At 38.5% G+C, this 15258-nt stretch overlaps 1 protein-coding gene across 1 annotated transcript in view; it reads right to left on the bottom strand.

The window, feature by feature from the left end:
- LOC111842678 (BMP/retinoic acid-inducible neural-specific protein 1) overlaps positions 1 to 11667 on the bottom strand; it is a 65712-nt gene extending 54045 nt beyond the window's left edge. The window contains exon 1 of the mRNA XM_023809557.2: positions 11207 to 11667. The gene's annotated coding sequence lies outside the window, so the exon portion shown is untranslated. The remainder of the gene's footprint in view (positions 1 to 11206) is intronic.
- Between the last annotated feature and the right edge of the window lie 3591 nt (positions 11668 to 15258).

Genomic DNA, 15258 nt, shown 5'->3' with positions numbered 1-15258 from the left:
CTGACTTGTTAATGTTTGGGATATTGATTTTGTTTTTGGCCACCAAATGCTACACATTAATGATGACATTATTATACATAAGTAAAGCATCCTAAGAGATTGATACAGCTGCAAGAACCACAGTCCACAGCACCTTTTACATGAAGTTGTTTTGTATTAACTCCGTTAGATTCATCAAATAGTTGATGAAAAGTAAAATAAAAAATACAGAGAATGTAGAAAAAGATATATGTATGTTATATTATATACTTATTGCTTTTACAATAAGAAGCTGTATTTTGCTCGCACTTAAAATCGGGGCTGGATCTAGGGGGGTGCTGGGGTGGGCTCCCTACCCCCCCGATTCTCATCTTGCCCCTATTGGACAATACACACTATTGATCCGCTAACACTCTGCAGCCTGAAACTTACTGAGTAAAGAGATGTTTGCTTCTCTGGCAATAATTCTACAAACATTTGATTAGTTCATCAGGTTACTGAAAGTAATTGGCTTTTTCTTCCACATTTGTCAGCTTAGACAACTGTTACATCAAGTAGCAACTGACAGCAGGCAAGTAATAACTTCATCATTAAATTAGTTATCTAGCAAACTATTTCTCTCTTATGTTGGATTATTGTTTTCTTTCTTTGGGATTCAATCACTTAAGTTTACAAGGCAGAACATCTTCATTTTCACACCGAAAGTGACACAAAAGAATTTTTATATCATACTTGGATATACATTTGATGGGTATGAATTTAACTTTCTCACCAAACACAATGCGAAATGTATATATCTGATTACGAAAAGTTGACATGCTGAAAGAAACTGTTCTGCTTTCTGTTTTATTACAAGAAGAGCAGCAGGGATGACAAGTTTTCCTTGTATCTTTTAAGCAATCAATTAAAAGAAAAAAGCAATATTGGATACATCCAATTATTAAAAAGTGCCAAGAACACAGACAATTACAGAGGCTTGTACCATAGCTTAAACTATGCAATGACTGTTTCTGATGGACTGCGACATCAACTTTTATCAGTCAATTAACTACAGGAATAGAGTACGCAAAGTCTATTGTTTATTTTGTAGCTAGACTTGTCTTGGAATTGATTTATGTAGCTCTACACAGATCTATAAATCAAGCAAAAATAAAAATATTAATAGCCACAGTTTGATATAAACCTTAAATGACCCTTGTCACCGGTATGTGGAGAACGTAATATCTTCTGAGGTGGTCCGTGGAGTGCTAAGTTTTGGAGCACTGCTTTAGATGGCCAGAGACAAACTATTAAATCATAATGCCAGCTGTAATACTGGATAATTTTTTTGTATTGACAATATTGCACAATTACATGTACTAAGAAAAACAGTGCAGGGTGAAACACACAAGAAGAAATGTGGTGGCTGAATTTATACTTTATGTGTTGGATTTGACAAACCCTTTTGGTAGGGGTGGGCCAAGCATCCGGTGTGAATGTTCTGTAGGTTCCAAAGGCACTTTCCATCTGATTATTACTGAAAAATATCCATATTTGTCTTCAGCATTTCTTTAGGTTTTCGTATTGGATTTCAGGGAAGCAATGTTGTTCATTGGCTGCTACACATACTGCTCCTCCTATATAACCCTTAACTACATGATACACTATATGGGGAAAAGTACTGGGACATCTGGTCTACAGGAACTTTTATGACATCCCATTCTAAATCCATAAGCTTCAATATGGAGTCGGTCCCTACATTACAGCTATAGCAACTGCCACTCTTCTGAAAAGGCATTCCACAAGATTTTGGAGTGTGTCTGTGGGAATTTTTACCCATTTATCCAGAAGAGCATTTGAAAGATCAGGCACTGATGTTGAATGTGAAGGCCTTGTTCGTAAACTCCATTCTAATTCATACCAAAGCTGGTCAATGGGGTTGAGGTCAGGGCTCTGTGTGGCCCAGTCAAGTTCTTCCACACCAAACTCACTCAACCATGTCTTTATAGCCCTGCACTGGGGCACAGTCATGCTAACTGTTCCCACAAAGTTAGAAGCATAGAATTGTCCAAAATGTCTTAGTATGCTGTAGCATTAAATGTTCCCTTCACTGTAACTAGGAGGTCTAGCCCAACCCCTGAAAAACAACCCCATACCATTATCCCTCCTCCACCAAACTTTACAGTTGGCACAAAGCAGTCAGGCATGTAATGTTCTCGTGGCATCTGCCAAACCCTGATGATCCATCAGACGGCCAGACAGAGAAGTGTGATTCATCACTCCACAGAACATGTTTCCACTGCTCCAGAGTCCAGTGGCAGTGTGCTTTACACCATCTGACGCTTGGCACTGCGCTTGGTGATGTGAGGCTTACAGGCAGCCGCCTGACCATGGAAGTCCATTCCATGAAGCTCCCAGTGCACTGTTTTCATGCTGGGGTTTATGCCAGGGAAAGTTTAGAACTCTGCAGTTATTGAGTAAACAGAGCACTGGCAACTTTTACACACCATGCGCTTCAGCAATCGGAGACTCTGCTCTGTTAGTTTACGTGGTCTGTCACTTCGTTTCTGTTCCTAAATGCTTCCACTTTGTAATAATACCACTTACAGTTGACCCGGGAATATCTAGTAGGGAATAAATTTCACAGACTGACTTATTGCAAAGGTGGCATCCTATGACAGCACTGCATTTGATTTCAGTGAGAACTTCAAAATGACCCATCCTTTCACAAATATTTGTAAAGCTGACGCCATGCTTAGGTGCTTGATTTTATAAATCTCAGCTAATGGGTCTGAATGAAACACCTGAATTCAATGATTAAGAAGTGTGTCCTAATATTTTTGTCCATATAGTGTATTCTCCTTGCCCAACACTAGCGATAGGAGATACCACAGATTTTCCATTCGATCTGATTTCAGTTCAAAACAAGGTTGGTATTGTCAATCCCGATAGCAAAATTCTGTGCTGGTCCTTCCAGGACTGGCAAACTTGCTGAGGCGGGGATTGATCGTTCCATTTCAGTGCCCCTTCCCCTTTCTGCCCCTTTAGTAATTCATCTGCTCCTCCCAGGGGCACTTTCATGCACAGCCTTATTTTAGCTGAAGCTCCGAGGCCCCCGCTTAAAGGGGCCTCAAACAGAGCCCCCAGGTCCACAACTCCTTACCATCGCCATCTGCAACCTCACATCCCCCATGGTCAACAGCCATTGAAGAAAATTATAGGGGGGGGGGAATCTGACCATGTGCCTCTACCTAATAATGTAAATATCTCAAAATTAGGTAAGAATCAATGTTACTAGCTATTACTTTCATTATTGCAATTAACATTAGAATTGATTCTCAAGATGAAAGCATTCAGATCGAAGGAATCGTTATTTCAGTATCGATCCACACATCCCAACTCACACCAGTCATTCATACAAAGAAGGAGAAAGTTTACCAGATATCCTTCAGCGATCTCTGTTGTGTTTCACCTGCCACCCATCCAACCATCCATCCATCCTTCCATTTTCTGTAACCGCTTATCCGATTCAGAGTCACAGGGTGTCCAGAGCCTACCCCAGAGGCTATAGGCGCAAGGCAGGGAACAACCCTGCATGGGGGGGCAACCAATCTCAGGGCTCACTCACACACCATTCATGTTTCACCTGCATGACATGTTTTACACAGCATTAAAGGTCAAAACTCTATTCTATTGTGTGCTGTATTGTGCGGATTTGAAAATCTCTTGGTTTGCTGTGCTCAGACAGCTCATTTACTTTGTGCAAATGCATGTTTATGTATATGCACGTTTATTTACATGCACGTGTAGTTTGTGTAGTTCACATCGTGTTTACTCATTTTCCCTTGGTGTTTTTTGGCACTGCCATGTAGCTAATTGGTACCGCAGTGGTTAATCTTTTTTCTTCAGCCTAGTCTTATGATTCTGAAAGCACCACCTCAATCCAGTATCTTATTGTAATGGGCAAACAAATAAATTGCCATTGGTTTCCACTGTAAATGAAGCGTGATCCTGGATTTTATGCACGTTATTAATAGCATGAAATGGTTACCGTTATTTTTATTGCCAACATAAATAAAGTGTTTATATAAATGAAATAATCATAAGAGATGATATGGTGGCAGAAAATAAGCTAATATTTGAATGGAACAAAAACTGCTGAATTGTCTTCGCTAATGTGATGTTCCACTCCCAATGATGCAAGTCTTTCTGACAGATTACTGCTGCAGATTACTCACTATTATATGAATGCATTTCCTACAGCAGACTAGGATGTCACTAATAAAAATTGCCATGGCTCTCTGGTGTACAGGACCTATGGGTGAGACGCTAACTCCGATGGGCCAGCAATCACAAGCATAATGACACCAGGTGGACCAGGGAGCCCTTCTACTCTAAGCAGACATGGATTGCTATGAGTACACTGGGCTTTGCTTATTGCTGTAATAAAACAGAAAGCAGCATTGTTTACCAGAGCTGACTAGGCCAGGGACAACATGGTGGCTTTAGTTAACAGTGTGATCTTATGCCTCTTGGGTTGTAAGTTTGCACTTTGCATTTACCTTTACATTTATGGCATTTGGCAGATGCCCTTAGCCAAAGCGACTTGAATATATGCTTAAAAGTCTCATCAGTGAATACATTCTAACTTTACATGTGCTCCAATGTCATTTGGATACTCCAATATCTTCTTGCCATCCAAACCATGCACCTTTGTGTCCTTAGTGTTTATGCACTGTGATGAATTGGTATCCCATCTAGATTGTACCCTAGTATTCTGCTGTATGGTTCCTGAGATGGGTTCCAGACCCCTGACCAGGATAAGTGGTTAGAAGATAGATGGATGATTAAGCCAGACTGCTATGTGGGGAATTAAAGTAATTTGATATTGAGTTGTAAACTGCATTTTTCTTTAAGAATTACAAAAGCTAATTATTGTGTCAGTCGTGATAAATGGAAATACCCTTGTTATTCATAGTCAAACAAAACATGGGAGCAGGATGGTAATATCTGTGGTACGCATAGATGGAAGTCATGTCAGATGAATTAATCACATTTCATCGATGTCTGGTATCCTATACAGTTGAATGGTGAATTATATAAGGCTTGATTAGTAGTTGTGAATTTCTGCTCTCGTGTGAAGAATGAATAACAACTTACCGTAACAACTCTGCATTGTGCCATACTAGGAACCACAAGTGATTTTGGCAAAATACATTATCAAGGCATTTATGGATACATAGTTTTAAACGTGTCATTTTACTACCATAAACTCCATCTGTTCTAGGACAAGCTTGTAAAAATTTATGGCATCTCTTAAAGGCTCAGCACCTTCATCTGTGAATATGTTAAATAATTTCCGTATCATCAGGATCACCTCACTGCATGTCTCTGGACTGTGGTAAGAAACATGCAAAGTCTGCACACACACAGGGCAAAGGTGGGACTCAAACTCCCTGCAAAGGGAACAGTGCTAGGGCCTGTTTCACAAAGCTGGATTTCTTCTTTAGGCAGATAACTTGTTGGATTTAAGGTAGTCTGGGCTAAATTTAAGTGAACAAGGATTTAGGGTTTGTTTCCCGATAATGATGACTCTTAGCATCTTACGGAGACTGTAAAGGTATATCTTCTAAAAGGTATTTCTTTTCCTAAATCTGCTTCCCAAATGAAGCAGAACACCTGCTTGGTTGACATTGATGGCTTGAGAATTGATTGTTTCCTCCATATTGCATTAATCTGAACTGGGGAGAACCTAAAAAGAAATCACAAAATTAACTAATTGAATTATCTAACTGTAAATATGATTTTTGCCAATTGGGTGTACGAACCTGCCTCACCAGATTGTAATATCACTATTTTATTTTTATTTGTACTATAAAACACCTGCGTGTACGAATATATGTGCATGTCATTGACATAGGGATGAGCAAACGCCCAATAGCCAAATGAAAAATTGCATTACTGTCTTAAGCGTTAAGCGTTGAGACGACTTAAGGTGGAAATCACGAACGACATAGCGTTAGGAAGGTTTCAGGAAACACACCCCAAAACAGAAGATATCTCATAGTAATCGCATTTAATGATATCCTGAGATACTTGGTAAGACTTCATCAAGACTCTGCAGATATCAACAGGCATTCACCCAAGCCTTTAGTGAAGGTTTCATAAATTATTTCTAAATAAAAACATCCAAGAAATGTCAGCTAAAGTAGATGACCTCTCTTTCATATTGCAAAAATCCAGCAGACTCACGACAATTTTTCCCCCTATGGGTGGTCACACACTGTTTTATCCAAAAGCATTAAGTTTATTTAAACATAAATAAGTGCAAATGTTTTGTCACTGCATGAAATAAACATTTATAGGCTTAAATGATACCGCATAACACATACTATTAGATGTCACACACTACGAGTGACTACTTAAGTGCAGGATTGTAGTAGGTAATATATTCACACATGGTTGTAAATAATTATTACTGTATTCATTGCAGACTAGTAACAGTGTATTTTCAGTCATATCTGATACATTATGTTACACTCTCCGATAAAATGTTACAGTTAATGTTATATAAATTCTAGTTCTACATCACAAATGATAGGATTAGTTATGAGGAATTTCAAATTAAATATCCAATAATCTTCCACGTTTAGCTTTCCATTTCACATTTAAATGTCTCACACCTTTATTGTGTTTTCTGAATATGTCTTGATTCTCTATGCTGCAACCTACCTACTTAAAACGGAGAACCACTGGCATGGATATTATCGTATCATCTTGAGCAATGTGAGACAAATTATGAAAGAGCATGGTCTATGAAATGAAATGGCACTGCAAGAACAACAAAACAAAACTAGGAAACATTTATAGAAGAAAATAAAACATTGTTTAATGAATCTGATCACTGAGCAGATATCCATCCAATAGTAACGTGGCATTGTTACTCTCACACCCACTCATTGGTGGGTTTGCTTAACAGGTGTAGACCTCCAGTGGTACCCAATTCAACAGATGACACTGTCATTATAACCTATGTTTGCTTCAGTGACTGTAGGTGATTATAAATGTAGAGCTTGTGCCCAGTGTAACGTAACACATGAGCATGCAGTTCTGAATATGCATTAGCTTCCCCGGTAATAGTGTGACATGCAGTAGTACGTACAACAAGTATTAATTCCAGAAACACTGTGAAATACTGTGGAAGGTCTATGTGGTGATGAAACACTGGTAGCTGTCTGTTTTGTCCAAATAATGCTGGCCTGATGGTTCAGTGGGTAGCACTGTCATGTAACACCTCCAGTGTGTGACGGTCAAATCCTGTCCCTGCCCTGTGTGTGTGAGATTGAATGTTCTTCCCTTATTGCAAAGGTTTTCTGCCAGGTTCCAAAGACAGGCAGTTAAATGGACTGGCATTTGCTAAATCGTCCATAGTGCATGTGTGTGCGTGTGTGTGTGTGTGTGTGTGTGTGCCCTGTGATGGATTAGCATTCCATCCAGAAAATAAAGCTCAAAGCGTCTTTTCTTGAATTGTCCTAAAACATTTTTTAAAAAACATAGTCACGCAAGATGTGCGTTTCATTCACCCAGCAGGCATGAATTTTCCTCTTCCATTATTGGACTTTTTTTGACTGACATCCCATGCAAGGTATTCCACTGCCTTGTGGAATAGGCTTCAGACCCCCACTATACTGGTTGGAAGGATAACAGATATATGTATGGATGTACTTTTTAGGATTATTTTTGGCCATAATTACTATTATTTATTTCTTGGCTGACAACTAGATATTTCAATGAAGCATCTCAGGATAACTCACTTTTGGGACTTGAACCTACAGAATTACATTACAAATTTTTATCCTTTATAGCGGGGTTTCCAGGTCACCAAGTTTAACCACCCCCCCCACCCCCCCGCTACTGGTATGACAAGTTTGTCTGTGCCGATCAGCCAGGAACTTTTTACTTAACAGAATTGTTAAATGCCATTTCAACTATGTAAAACAGACCGTGAAAATTGAGGACAGGCATGTTGTAATACGTAAGACTTTCGAGCTGTTTCCAAAGGACTGGCCTGACCTCATGGACCTAGGAATGCACAGCGTTCTGTTTCTGAAACAAATACAAATGCATTACTCTGTCACTAATTTTCATTAATGTTATTTATAAGTTATATATGGCAACAAAACAGTCATTCATCTAAAAATGCATTAACGTGTTTGGGGCTAAATACTGCCCAGGTTTTAAAATCAACTCTGTTCCATTATGTATCCCAGGGAACCGCAGTCCTGCCCACACACACCGGGCTGCTTCCCTAGCAAGTGGAGGCAGGAGTTGCCCTTCTCCTGATTTACAGAAGCTCTCTTCTGCATGCTTGCCTCCATGAGAAAGCTCTGTGCTGCTACCTTGCCTAGTTTTTCAGTAAAATATGTCCTTTTGATGCCTGCAGGCTAGACTCAGGAATCAAGCAAATGTTCTGTAAAGAAAATGATATGTTTCTCATATTCAGCAAAAACTTTCTTAGTTTCTAATGTGCATCATTCCGATTATATTACATACAGTCTTCTGGATGTGATGTCATTTTTGTAAACCCATTTTTAACTACAATACTAGTGTAATGACCATCTACAGTGTGTGTGTGTGTGGATTATGATTATATTACATTATTCGGATTTCCAACACGCATTCAAATTTAACGTTTTTTAATAAAGAAAGAACATAATGTCAGCTAATAATTCGTAATCTCACTCTTCCGTGACTAAAACAGCAGCACAACGGCACACATTCATTTAACTTTTTAACATGGAGTTTGCAGTGTTGCATAAATATGTATTTACTTGCACACACATGAGCTGATAGACAAATTAATTTTATACACTAATTGGAGTTTTTGGTTTAGAACAATGTGTAAAAATAAAAATCACGGTTTACTTTAGCAGCACGACAAACAGGGTCTTGGTTATTCTCATTCATTAGCCAGTGACATCACTTTAACGTGCTTGAGGGCGGAGTCCGGCATGGTTTGGTCTGGCTGCCTCAAACACAGGAGCTTCTTTTTTGTTAACCATATTGGGAAAAGTTTCAGTTCTCTGTGTGTGTGTGTGTGTGTGTGGTACAGGTAAACATTACATGATGGGGACCTGATAACCTGATATTTTGACGGTTGTGGGAACCATTTTTTCAGGTCCCCACAATGATCTGTGAATGCAATCAGAAAACTAAAAATGTCTCGTATTTTGTTGGGTTACTTATGATTAAGGTTAGGGCTGGGTAGGGGTTAAGGTCCTCATGCTGGGATTAGAGTTTTCCCCATAGAAATGAATGGAGATTCCCCACAAAGATATAATTACAAACGTGTGTGTGTGTGTGTGTGTGTGTATGTGATTGTCAGCTCTGGTGTAGGGTTATCTCGTGTTACAACATGGTTTTTAATCCAGACATCGTAAACAAAAGTTTTTTAAGAACAGGGGTGTCGTAAAACTCTCTGAAAACTCTTTAGTGATTTCCTGCCTACGAAACTTTACGACAAGAATCGCATTAATGGCTTGGCTGGCAAAGATTTGATCAGGATAGAACAAGTTAAAGCACAGTTGAAATTCACTTAATGCAATTTATATGCGTCTTATGTGAATTCCCTGTAGATACTGTGGATCGTAAAACTGATTATTTCTAGATTACTGGTAATGATAGGTCTAAGGCTGCACAGGAAACACAAAATACATAACTATTATTATTAGTTTTTTAATGAAATGTTTGCTAAAAAAAAAAAAGATAACATAAGCTCATTTTTACACCTGCGAAAAACTATAATTATCTATAGGTATCGAAATTTATTCCCCATAACATAAGTGCTACATCTTATCTTCCTAACAATGAATAGCCTCTACAATTAGCTTTCCTTTGACGATTCCGATAATGTAGCCCTAGTGAAAGTGCTTGGGCTCCCCCCGCCGTTAATTCAAGGAAGTGCAGACGAGTGAGGGGCACTTCAAGTCTCATTTTCTTCCTATCAGAATTCACTTTGCAAATTAATACATCTCGCAGGGTACAGATACTGTTATACTGAAATGCTATATTTAATATGATCTTTTAATTCTGTATAACCAACTTGCATGATACATGATGTCCTATGTGTCTGGCAAGTGAGGGCAAGCGAGTTGTACAATGTGTACAAGGTGAGTTCCAGTAGCTGACTGGAACTGCAGATCTGAAAATGTGGACTTATGGTTGCCAAATCAACACAAGAATTATACGAAAAATAATATAAAAAACTGAAATTAAAATATATATATAGGCCTATATAACGGTGGCTTATTTTGTGAACGCTTGATCTTAAATGTGTTTTTAGGGAGAGAAAAAAATAGCTGAGCGTGCAAACAATATGACGCCAGCTGCTTGAACGTGATTTTGTTGTGGCTTTTCTGTCTGGCTATGATTACTTTTATTACACGCATAGCGAGGGAGCATCTACTTGTGTTTTACGGAGATGAGTAAGATGATCAAGTGGCTTTCGTAGTTTTGTGTGGCTTTTTAGTGCCCTTGCTCCGAGTTCTCATACTTCAGCAGCCACAAGCGTCGGGTTTTATGCTGTCAGCAAATCAAGAACAGACTTTTGCCTTGGTTAACCAACGTTGCAGTGTCTGCGTTCCTTGCATATAAAATAAAAATCATATAAATATTTTTTTACTGGATAGCGCAATTCGATTATATTAGGCTATATAGGAGGAAGTGGCATGCGTTGTTACGCGACCTAAAGCCCATGGGAGAATTATATCAATATTATTTTAATTACCAAATAAAAGATAGTGATGCGTGGTCTGAACACAGATTGCAGTTACTACCTTTCAATCTCATTGCAGTGTTTTTGGGCAATGCCTGTTGTACGATAGTGCGAAAAGCATTTCCACAAATGCGAAGTTTAGTGAACAGATCAGCACATCCTATGCATATAGAATAAAAATGATAAGGCAAGAAACTACAATACATCAGGAAACTTGTGGACCACGCAGCTATATACAGCTGTAAATATACCCAATCTGAAATATTTTATAATAGGCTATAGACTACTGTTTCCCAAAACAAGTTTTAATAAAGCCGTAATATATTCTTTCAACAATAGCTCCAAAGCCAATAAAATATTTAAAGTGTTTTGAAATATATATGTGTATATATATATATATATATATATATAGATAGATAGATAGATAGATAGATAGATAGATAGATAGATAGATAGATAGATATGCAAGCTTACCTAAAATTGATTCTCCTCTTTGACTAGGATCTGCCGCCGGTAATTTCATATGTCACCGAAAAACTTATACTGCTGATTCTTGTGCTTCCAGTGCTCATGCTGGTAACCCAATCTTGGAAACTGGATTGTAGATGATTTAGCAGTCCTTCTCATGCTCCTGTGAGAGAAATCCTTTCTCAGTCGGGTCAGATTGTTGGCATCGATCTAGTCTACTTGGAGCGATAGAAACAGAAAACGGAGAGGAGAAATATCCGATGAGGACAGCTGAGCCGGATAGGAAGCGTGTTGGGCTCCTGATACGGGAGAGATCAGGTGGATAACTAGTGCAGAGCGAATCTCGGGGAAGGTAAGGACTGAAGCCGAGTGACATAAAAGGACGCGCAAGAGGGAGAGAGACCAGGGGGAGGTGCTCACTATTTTCTAAGAGGATTGTTGTGCTCGACACACAAGGGGTGGAACTGGATCACAGAAGTTCAAGAGATAGAAATGGTTGATATGAGGTTCGGACTAGGGGGATCTTATTACTTGTTTTATTTAAGCAAGCAAGTCTGTCCGACCCCTTTACAATTTTCTAAAATATGCGTATGCCATTCCAAATGTCTATCCTACACCATTAACATTTTCAGCAGGGAATTCAGCTGTGAGCGGCGGGCTGAAGTGGTGATGCCGGCTGTCCGTTCAGCACCATTCGTGCCAAATGTGTGTTCAGGACCCAGGACAGTGACCTGACATCGCACTGACGTCAAGTTAAGCGCTCACTGTTACGCGATTTATAACCGGGGCTCTAATTGAATGTCAGATAGCCAAAATCCAGCCGTTATTTTTACTTCACAGACAGTTAGAATAGCACTGAATGTTGTTCCCGGTAAAAGTGACCTCAAGGATGGATTTTAATTGACACTAAATGCATAAAAAAAAAGAAAAATCAAAACAAGAAACACTTTATTCTAAAATGTTTCTTCACTAATTTCTTTTTCTAAGAAATTGAAGAAAGTAAATAACGATTAAGCTGCAATTTTTTTTTCTACTGCAGACCTGATGTTAGTGTCTTCAGGGTGCCATCATTTCATCAGCATTAAGTGCTTTGTTTATTGAGGTATCCATAAAACCAAGGGGAGAAAGTAAAGTGATAACTATCATGGGTTAATGGGGATAGGATAGATTGGCTTGACTTTAACAGGGCGCAAAGCTTCTTGTATTGCCATACTGTGACTTTACAGTGCAGGGTCTGATGCAGATGTATAGACGGCTTTAGTGTCTTGATGAATGGGCTGGCAGGAGCACCGCATTGTCACGACAGTACGCATGAAGGAGAAGCAGGAGGTTGGGTTTGTCCGAGCTTGATGGATGTGTTTGTGTAGATCCCTAAAAAACCAGCACCAAACAGGCTCACATTCATACCAAGCAAACTCTTACCCTGTATGTTGCCATTATTAAGAATTGTGAGAAGGTAGTTGCTTAGATTTATATTTATTTAGATTCTTGTACTGTTCTGTATTATCTGTTTCTTCACTCTCAGAAGAAAGGGGAACAATGTGTACCTTTGCTTGTCACTGGGGCTGTACCCTCAAGGATCTGCCAACTGAACCCTCAGCTGGAGGTAATTGTACCTTTTTAAGGTACTGAAATGGACTCTGAGGAATGGTACATTATTAATGCTTTGTACCTCTGGGATGTTCCTCAGAGTCTGTTTCTGTACCTTAAAAGGTACAATTACAAGGATACAGGCCCAGTGAAAAGCAAAGGTACAATTTTTTACCTTTTTTTCTGAGAGTGTTCTTATAATCAGATAATTATTCATTGATATATTTTTTCTCGTATTTTGTGTCTACAAAACTGGTAATTGTCCTAAAATTCAGTTGTTTTCACAAAAAGTCTAAAGCATTGTTGCTAAAAATATGGAAAACAATCTTTGGTTTTACAAAAATGCATAATTTTTCTGTCCATATTTGTAGCCATTTTTGGTGGTTCACAGATTTTTTTCTGCCTGTATGTCCATTAGTTAGGAAATAAAGTTTTTTTTTTAACTTGTTAACATTGCCCTTTTGGGTACTGGAACAACAACAATAACGGTATTTTTTTAATTAAGATGAATTAAAAATTGTTTAGTGTCACTCAACAGCCGAATCTTGACTCATTTGGGAGTCTTAGGAGCTGGAATATTTAGAAGTTAGTGGTCATTGTTGACACATCACAACAAAATGTGTCCTTAGCATTTAACCCATATGTGGCATAGCAGGGGGCAGCTAATTCAGCACCCAGGGAGCAGTGCTTGGGGGCGGTACCTTGCTCAGGGTACCTCAGCAGTGGCTTGCAGGTCGGGGATTCGAACCTGCAATCTTTCAATTACAAGTGCGCTTCCCTAAGTATCGTGTCTGAATTCTCCTCCAATTATTACCATATATTGTCACAAGAAATGAGGGCAGGTGCTGAAATGGTCCTGCTGAAATCATGTTGCATATACTATTTCCATACTAAACTACAAATCAATGTCACTCAGCTTTGTAGTTCAAGCTTGACCTTATCCTTTATACCTTACTGGGTTAAGTTTGCATTTGCATAATGTTATGTAAATGTTGGTGTGTGCTTCATGTTATTTGAATGGCTGATATGCATCATTCAGATACTTTTGAAATGATTATTTTGAATTTGCCTTTTGAAGTCATTCCACTTCAGCTTATATTCAATTTATCTTAGATTTACATCCATCCATCCATCCATCCATCCATCTATTTTCTAACCACTTATTATGGTCAGAGTCACTGGGCAACTTAAATTTGAATATCTCAAATTAAGAAAATCAACAGTGCCCTCCAGTTTCTAAAGTCTCCCAGCTTCCTCAGGCTGAAATACTCAAAATTTGAATACATTTTTCTCTCACTGCCTCTCATGAGATGATTGAACTAATAACCATGACTGGTATTATGTTGGGCTTCGCTCCTGGGGCTGGGCACCTTCTGTCTCTGCATTCATCAGTCGCCATTAAAAAGGTCCTCTAATAGAATCAGTATATTTTAATTAAGTTCAGCTAAATAATACCAGAAGCCACATTCATTATGTTGCAGCTTGAAAGTTTTAACATCACATTAACAACATCAAGGTCGACTTCAACAGAATGCTTTTCCACTCTCATTTTTTTTTGGTATTAACATGTTAATTCAGTATGTTAGCGTGATGATATTTATGATTAAACATTACAGAGAGCAATGGGAACTAAATAAATATTTTATTAGAGCTTTAGTTACATCAAGAAGACAAAAATAATTTTAAATGTCCAATTTTTAGACAAATAAAAGTACAAGTTACAAAAACGCAAAGGTTTAAACATCCATTTGTCACCCTTTGAAATAATTATTCAAATTTGCTTTACCAGGCCTAAATAACAAGTGGTTATTACCTCTAACCTTAACATATCGTTTATATTTATAGCCATGCCATATAATTGGTTCTCCAACTTTCAGGAAAGACATTGGCTGGCTTTTTAACATGAGTAACACTAGACGAATCTGCCAGTGTGCTGGTAATTTCTCATTTTGTACCTACACAGCAAGCCTGGACCTTATCCCAGGAAGCGATAGGCATATGAGGCGTGTTGTACCCAGAGCAGGATGCCGCCCCACACCAGGCACATGCACAAAGGGCAATTTTTAAACAGAATACCGATTCACCTAAACTGTAGGTTTTTGGTGTGTGGGAGGAAAATAGAGTGCGCTGGACATAAGCCATTCAAACCACAGCACACATAAAGTCAGAGGCGTGAGACCATAATGAACCCCGTGCCACTCCTTCCTGAGAAATAATGTCTCTGGAAATCGTTATATACAAATTTTTAGATGATTTGTCAGATTATTTGTTTTCTTTTGTCAGAAAATGTCTGAAATGTTTGACATTTCATTATACAGGATTAGCCATTGATTTTTTTGTGGTTTTATTTTTTTCCTTTCCTTTCCTAATTTAGCTTTATTCATTTAGATTTAGGCATAATTGTACAGTACTTCACCTTCCCAATCTTTTCATGTAGCCAAAGGTTTTTATGCAATGTAAGAAGTTAA

The sequence above is a fragment of the Paramormyrops kingsleyae genome, chromosome 2, assembly GCF_048594095.1.
Source record: "Paramormyrops kingsleyae isolate MSU_618 chromosome 2, PKINGS_0.4, whole genome shotgun sequence".
NCBI lineage: Eukaryota > Metazoa > Chordata > Actinopteri > Osteoglossiformes > Mormyridae > Paramormyrops > Paramormyrops kingsleyae.
Note: the sequence above shows the minus strand (reverse complement) of the source record. Positions and strands in the feature narration are given on the sequence as shown.